Source organism: Leiobunum rupestre, chromosome 1, assembly GCF_980474605.1.
Source record: "Leiobunum rupestre chromosome 1, qqLeiRupe1.1.hap1, whole genome shotgun sequence".
NCBI classification, from domain to species: Eukaryota; Metazoa; Arthropoda; class Arachnida; order Opiliones; family Sclerosomatidae; genus Leiobunum; species Leiobunum rupestre.
Window position 1 is genome coordinate 13,935,365 of NC_143384.1, and position 7,845 is coordinate 13,943,209.

Genomic DNA, 7,845 nt, shown 5'->3' on the forward strand with positions numbered 1-7,845 from the left:
TAACGCTAGGTGTTTGGGTTTGAATTTTCGCCGCCATCTTAGGGGCTGCCGCCAGCGCCAATAACCCTGTATGAGCGATTTGCGAACTATCCTAACTTTTAGAATCGCGCAATTTCGGCTTAAGTCTCTTATAACTGGAACGCGCCGCGCGTGCGAAACAAATTTTTTGCGTCTTCCATCTCACCGACTTCTCACCAGGTGTCGCGACGGACGCGCGCTTTTCGATTTCCCGAAATTTCTTTATTTTATTAAAAATTAAGCACGCAATATTTTTGATACGGTTTTCGCCATAAATTTTAGTTTTTAATGGGCTATAGGGCTATCTAACTGGTAAAAGCTTGACCGTTCCCCTTTAAGAGACGATTTTCAGCGTCTCTTCGAATTATCCTCAAACTCTACACAATAAGCTGCTTCAAGTTGTTTGTTAAATTAAAATAGTGACGTCAAAAAAACCGTCAGCCACGTCGAGACGAAAATCGGCCGAGATAAGCATTCCAAGTAGAGGTATGGATTCCTGGTGACAACCATTTTTTTTTCATAATTTTACATTCAATTTACAACACTTTTTTTTCTTAGAGTGTAGACTAATAAACTATTGGACCTGAATCTAGATTGCGCACTTGTTTTTTAAGTGCAGTACCTCTGGTCCAATTTTTGTATTTGGGTGGAAAAGTTTCGCGATTATCTCGATAGGAGCACCGGCTGCCGTGGCTGGCGATCCATTTGAAAAATGGGCTTTTTTCTTTGGATTCGGATCCTGTAGTTTATTCGTCTAGGATCTATCTACTGACCAAATATTTTGTTAATTATAATTCCCCGGAAAGTTTCGTACGAAAATAAAATAGACACTTTTCACGAGATAAATTAAATCGTTACAAATTGTCTAGCAACTTATTAACAAAGTTAAATTTCGGAATTTAATTATCATCGATACGTAAAATTTTGTCAATCTTTGAAGCTCTAAAGTAGTAGTATTAAATCTACGGAATAAATCTATCGAATAAGTTTAGGATTAAATTAATTAGTTGAGATTGTTGCGAGAGTTGGTGGGGCATCGTGGGCCCCGCGGCTTCTGTCTTTAATTGAAACCGATCCAATAATATTATTGTTCTCTTCTCTCCACTGTTCGCGGAAGCTAGCAGGCAAATGAAGCCTGGCTGACTGGATGGTTGGTAAGACACCCTCTCTAGTCCCTGCCTCGATAGAATTTTGTAGCCACCTTCCTCCTCTCAGTTTTAAAATCGATATAGATTGGGGAGGCTGAGAACGGGTGCAAGGATCAAATTATAGCCCGGGGCATCGTTTCTTAGTTTTCGCCCCCTTTTCTCTGGTAACCAAGTTTTAACTGATAATGTATAAGATAGTTGTTTTTATACCTTGGGCCTTCCTTGTTCTTTTATCCAAGATCTACTTTTCCGTTTCTTTAATCTGATTTCTCTGTGCCCGCAAATTCAATTTCTGATCGATTCCGTGAGTTTATTCTCGATAGCTTTGGCCAAGAAGAGACGTTACCCCGTTTCCCGGTTTCGAAGGTGCTTCCAGGCTACGTTCGTTTGAACTGCTTGTAAGTTAAATAATTTTTGATGGCAATATCTATAAGTTTATTAAAGTTTATCAGAAGTAAATGAACCGAAGTTATCAGACTGCTCCACTCCCCATCTTGGAGGCGTTTTCCTTATGAAGTTACATTTTTACCTCGAATTTGAAATTTTGCGCGCTCCTAGACTGAAAAAAACATTTTGGTTTTTATGAAACCTATTTTTAAACATATAGATAGCTATACCCACAATTCCCAAGTGCAATTTATCGTGTCAAACGACGGGGATGGAAATTAACTTTTATTTGACTCGATTTTCATAAGGAAAACGCCCTCCGATTCTGAGCGCTATTTCGATAACTGCGGTTCATTTACTTCTGAGGTTATCTATAGTTATGTTATTTTTTAATCTTGTTTTTGAAGTTATGTGAGTTTGAAAGAGGGGGAAATAATTTGATTGGATGTATATTCGTGAATAATATTATTTTTCGAAATAAATAGGTTAAACTTTATTGGGTTTCGAGCACTTATATTAGTCATATATATGTTTCTACAATTTAAGGGCGTCTTAGGCAATGTGTAGTGGTTCGCGACGCCACTGTGATAAAATCTGGCCCTTCACATTTGAATGCATCATGTACGCCATTTCAGTGTAATATTTTCCCATTTCGTCTTTTTGAAATTTTTATCCACCAACAATCAGAATTTTTCTTCACAATTTTGACCTAACACAGATACTAGACTTTCAAAATTGTTATATTTTTGTAGTGTTCTTCAAATCCCAAGTCCTCACAGTGTGAGGGAGTTAAATAGGAGTTTAAAATCAAAAAAGTATATAAAAGAGTTAGAAATAACATTTAAAATATATTTTAAAAAATATTTGTCATTTTAAAAAAACATTTCATTTAAATTGGGGGTCCTGGTGACTCTTTGACCCCAATGAATGATTTATTTCGAAAATGCCTGTTTTGGTTTTACGAGTCAATGACCCTGGTTTGCCCTATTTAAAAGTCAAGTTGATACAAACGCCATAACAATGTATGAAAACAAACTTTCAGTGATTTTGAAACCTACAGAAAAACCAAATTGTTGACAAACTTTTTATATTAATTCAAAAAAAAACTGGCTTAAAATAAGTAAGTGGAGTTTCTTTTATTTTGTGAAATAGGCAATAATTTAAAATATATTTAGAGCACAAATCCAATTTTTTTATAAACATTATTTAAAATTGCCATTTTAAGTAACACTTAAGCCATCGATTTCGATATACCAAAAACACGTTATAAATACTGTTTTTTATTATTTATTACAGTTTGAGCACAACTATACAAGTAACAACTTTTCTTTATTAATTTGATTATTTTGCGGCCAAGATATGAATGAAATAAAAGATGATGTTGATAAGACAATTTATTTGGACGATACTCTAACAATACCGCACGATGCTGAGATTGTCCTTAAACCATCTCGTGGCAGAAAATGTTACTAAACCTACAAAATTTTACTACTTATTGAAATTCTGTCATTAATAGCATTAAAGGTCTCTAGATGACTTTAGCCTAAGGTGGTTACAACGGTATTATTATCTTTAATTCATTATTTTTATATAGGCCTATATTGGTAAATGTTGCATAATCTACAATTTGTGGAATTGTAATCAGTGCATGGTGGTGAAAGGAACTTTCGAAAGGTAGGCCAAATTGTAAAGCTACCTTTGAAAAATTTTGGACCCCTTCCAAAAACTAGCTAAATTTGGTGACACCTAATCTATTTCTATGCTCACCAATTGAGAAGTTAACCACAAAAAGCATTCAACCATTTTAAATTTTAGCCTTCATTGACCCAGTGATGGGCACGCTCATTTTGACCACTTTTTGTCATTTTGAGCGAAATTGAGGGGTAAAATATCTTTTCAAAAAATTGCAAAATGAAAATGATAGAAGCGAAGATTTCCCCGCTCAAAAAAAATGCGAAAATAGAGAAGCGAGAACTTTCCCCGCCCAAAAAAGACCAAAAACATAGAAGCAAAAATTTCCCCGCCCAAAAAGAGAGCAAAAACAGAGAAGCAAAAAATTCCCCTGTCCAAAAAATAGCAAAAAACAGAGAAGCAAAAATTTCCTCGACAAAATGGAGCAAAAATGGAGAAGTGAAAATTTCCCCTTCAAAAAAAGAGCAAAAACAGAGAAGCAAAAATTTCCCCGCCAAAAATAGAGCAAAATTTTCCCCACCTAAAAAAGAGCAAAAAGAGAGGTTCGAAAATTTCCCAGCTCGAAAAAGAGCTGAGAGAGAGAGGAGAGGATATCACACGAGCCAGCGCGAGCAGTGAGCGAGCTTGTCGGTTCTTTAACAAAAGAGCCCATCACTGCATTGACCTGACCTATACCCAAAGCGCCACCATTGATTTTAATCCTATAATTCTTATTTTCTTTCTTTTAGATGAACTATTGACGGACCTTATCATTTGAATATCAATGGAATATAATCGGTACACAAATCAAAACTAGGAAGAACTTCCTATAAAAAAGAAAGTTGGCTGTCTCTAAAAAAAGCTTTCAGCATCTTTTTATTGATTGGGGGTGCATATTCGAACCCGATATTCCGGCTAAGAATTAAGGAACGTTAACTTCACCATATCGCTATCGTAAATGGAACTGTCAATTACCGGTCCTCATTTCCCCTCCCTTAAGATGTTAGCCCTTCGAAATTCGATAAGACAACCGGAGAAAAGGTTCTTGAATGTTGGTCCCTATGTTTATTGGTCTTACCGAGGAAGTGCAAATCGAAAAAAATGTACAGTCGGGACCCCCGAAAAAGAGGAGCCGAGGGTGCTACTAGGTGGGCGTGCATTTTTCTTCTGAATATCGAAAAATCGTTTGCCCCGTTGGGTTTACCACCACCTCTAAACTTCGTTATCTGGGAGCGACCAACAATTGATTTTTATACTTTTCACCTTTTTTTTTTGGTTCAGTAAGGAAGGTTAACTTTTCGGTAAAAATCTGCGACCCTGCCACGTGCAAAATAATGGATGTTTAAAGGGATTGTGACCCCTTTTTTTAGAAACGTATTTATTGGATAGGTCTTTCTATAAAACAAGATACGCTTGCTGAACTTGTTTTTATGTAGCTCATTCGTCACGAAATAATAATAATAATTAGGCCTTAGTCATCAAGCAACTTTTAAAGGCATTAATTCAGGTGGCCGGGTTACAACGTGTAGGAGGGTGGTGGCAAGCCCTTCATGCCACGCGACAAAACACCTCCCTACACTTACTATTACCGTTAACCTCGACAAGTTATTATTGGAAGGGGGAACCGAAGTACTCGATTAAAAATACCTTCAACCAGTGGGGAGATAACTTCCAAGCTCAACGCAGAAGGAGTAGTTCCGAGTTTTCACCCGGAGCAACGTAGTTCAGTTCAGTTTATGCTTAAAAACAGGGTGTCACATCGAATTTACTCGTAGTTAAACGTCATATAGACGTCACTCGTGACGCCGCAAGCAGCCGCAGCAACATCAAAACAAGAAAGCCAATGTTACTTTATAGCAAAGACTATATATACGTTTCGCTAAACAGACTGGCGTGTTCAATGGCTCCACTTGCATAAGATAGCAGACGCTGGTCAAAATTTTCCCCGCGCTTCAGCAGTGCTACTAGTGGCGCCTCTAACGGCTGGTCAAAGACTTCTCCCGTGTATCGAAAATGTGAACAGGTTTTTTGTATGGAGACTCCTGTCTAGTAAGCGAAGCGTATATATAGTCTTTGCTTTATAGAAAGGCCTATTGGATATGTGAAAAATTTATTCATTTATAGTAAGGGAGAGTGACTTTGTTGAGACCATTTTTAGCGTGGATCCCAATAGCCCACATGCTCGAAGAATCAGCTCCATCCTTAAAATTAAAAAACTAACATCATCCGATGTGATTGAATGTTAACGGAAATAGTGTGTATAGGGAGCTGTTGACTCGCGTATAATGAATTGCTTGTCATCGCCCTCCTACGCAGTGTAGCCCGGCCACCTGAATTTAATGGCATTGAAGTCGATAGTTGACTTGGGTATTAGCCTAGCTGATTATTATTATTATTTATTTATATATTTGATTTATATATTTGATGTTTACCCTTTCCTCCATCTTGTTTGCGAGGGAAAATTCGAACATAGTCATATTATTAATTTAATTATAGTAATTCTCCCCAAGCGTAAATCAATACATTATTGTCAATTACATTTGCAGAATTTTGAATTTAGTTCCTAGCGGTTTGTACTAGAAACATTTTAAAGTTTTAAGGTTTTCAATGACATTTAAAAGTATAGTTGGTAGGTGGAGTGTTTAGTAATTTCACCGTCGCAGTAAGAGGAGCCGTGTTCGATCCCAGCTTTTGGTACTGGGAGAAAGTCGGGACCACTCCTTCCGCGTTGAGTTTGCAAGTTCTCTCCCCTCTGGTTGAAAAAAATAAATTTAAATATCAAAATATTCGATATATCAATTGATGTAAAATATTCGACAAATACAAACAAATATATATTTAAATAAATTTAACTCTGAGAACACGCCCGTGAAGTTTTACTAAACGTATCATTATTAATTCAAATTAATATAAGTATCCATATAGAGTACAAAATATCAATCAAAATCAGCTAGGCTAATACCCAAGGCACCACCTAAGGCCTAAGTCATCATGCGACTTTTGAAGCCTTTAATTCAGGTGGCCGGGTTACAATGCGTAGGAGGGTGGTGGCAAGCCCTGCATGCCACGCGATCGAGCCAACAGCTCCCTACACTAACTATTACCGTTAACCTAGACACGTTTTTATGGAAGGGGAAACCGAAGAACTCGGGGGAAAACCCCTTAAACTAGTGGGGAGAGAACTTGCAAACTCAACGCGGAAGGAGTTGTTCCGAGTTTTCACCCAGTGCCACAAGCTGGGATCGAACCCGGCTCCTCTTGCTGCGAGGCGAAAGTGCTAACCACTCCACCACCCCACTGAAAGATGTAACTTCACAGACTCGATGCTGTTTACAATGAGTTTGCAAGTTATCTCCCCACTAGTTAAAGGGGTTTACCCCGAGCTCTTCGGTTTCCTCTTTCCATAAAAACTCGTACAGGTTAACGGTAATAGAAGTGCCGTATTTCTGCCTAGGGGCCCATCCTTGGAAGGGGCCCTCCAGTGACCGTAATTACTCTATTCGCCGGCATAAATCTATAATATCAATCGAAATTTATATTGGAGAAATTCCTAGGTAGAAGATTTTGTTTTAAAGTTACCACAATTTCTGCCTGGCATAATTATCGCGTATTTAGTCGACGATAGTTAAGAGCTTTTATTTAGTAATATAACCGTAGAGCTCAGACTTCTACGCTGAATCAGCGAAATTCAGGCACAGCCTAGTTCCAGGGATAAGAGTAAATGCAGCGCGTGAAAAGGGGGCCCAGACTCCTTATCTGCCTATGGGCCCAGGATCTCTAAGTCCGGCCCTGGGTAATAGTAAGTGTACCATGAAGGGCTTGCTACCACTTCCTCCTACGCATTGTAAACCGGCCACCTGCTTAAAGGCTTTAAAAGTCGCTCGATGACTTAGGCCAAGGGTATTAGCATAGCTGATTATTATTATTATTATATTTTAGGAAAACCGCTTTTTGAGCTGTAATTGTTTTTTAATCAGAGACGTAGTAAGGACGGTACACCTATCTTAATAATAATATTAATTTCCCCTACGTCATAGAGCATTTGATTTGGGTTGGCGACGGCGTGTCGCGAAAATCACCCGGCGGTGGCGTGGTGCACCGATTTTTCAAATTTCCTTAAGGGGCGTTGAACTTTTTCGGGCGGAGGCGGTGCGAAGGGGCAAAATTTTATTCCCCCTTTTGAAAATTTGGGAAAAAATATTCCAAAATGTTTTTGAAGAAAAAGAAGTTACGTAGAAAATTTAAAAAAAAAAACGGCGGAGGGATCCAAATTTAGCGGCAGTGCACTGAAAAGTTGCGGCCTTGGATCGGCGGCGCTAGGCTATATTACGTCATAACGTCGTCTGTTATGTTGTCTTCTATCTTTAAGTAATTACTATTACTTTAATCGTTATAAAAATGCGAGTGTTGTTCGGACTTGGCGTCAATCATTTTGTAATTCAGAAATCAAATTATATTAATTATATGAAATTAATAATAATAATATAATTAATAATATATTACATCAGAAGGGTATAATATCTATCTGACGAGAAAAGTACGTAGAAATAGTTTATTTTATAAAAAAAAAGTCACAAGTCGCAGCTTTATTAGTATATTCTTCGCACGCGCGATTTGCACG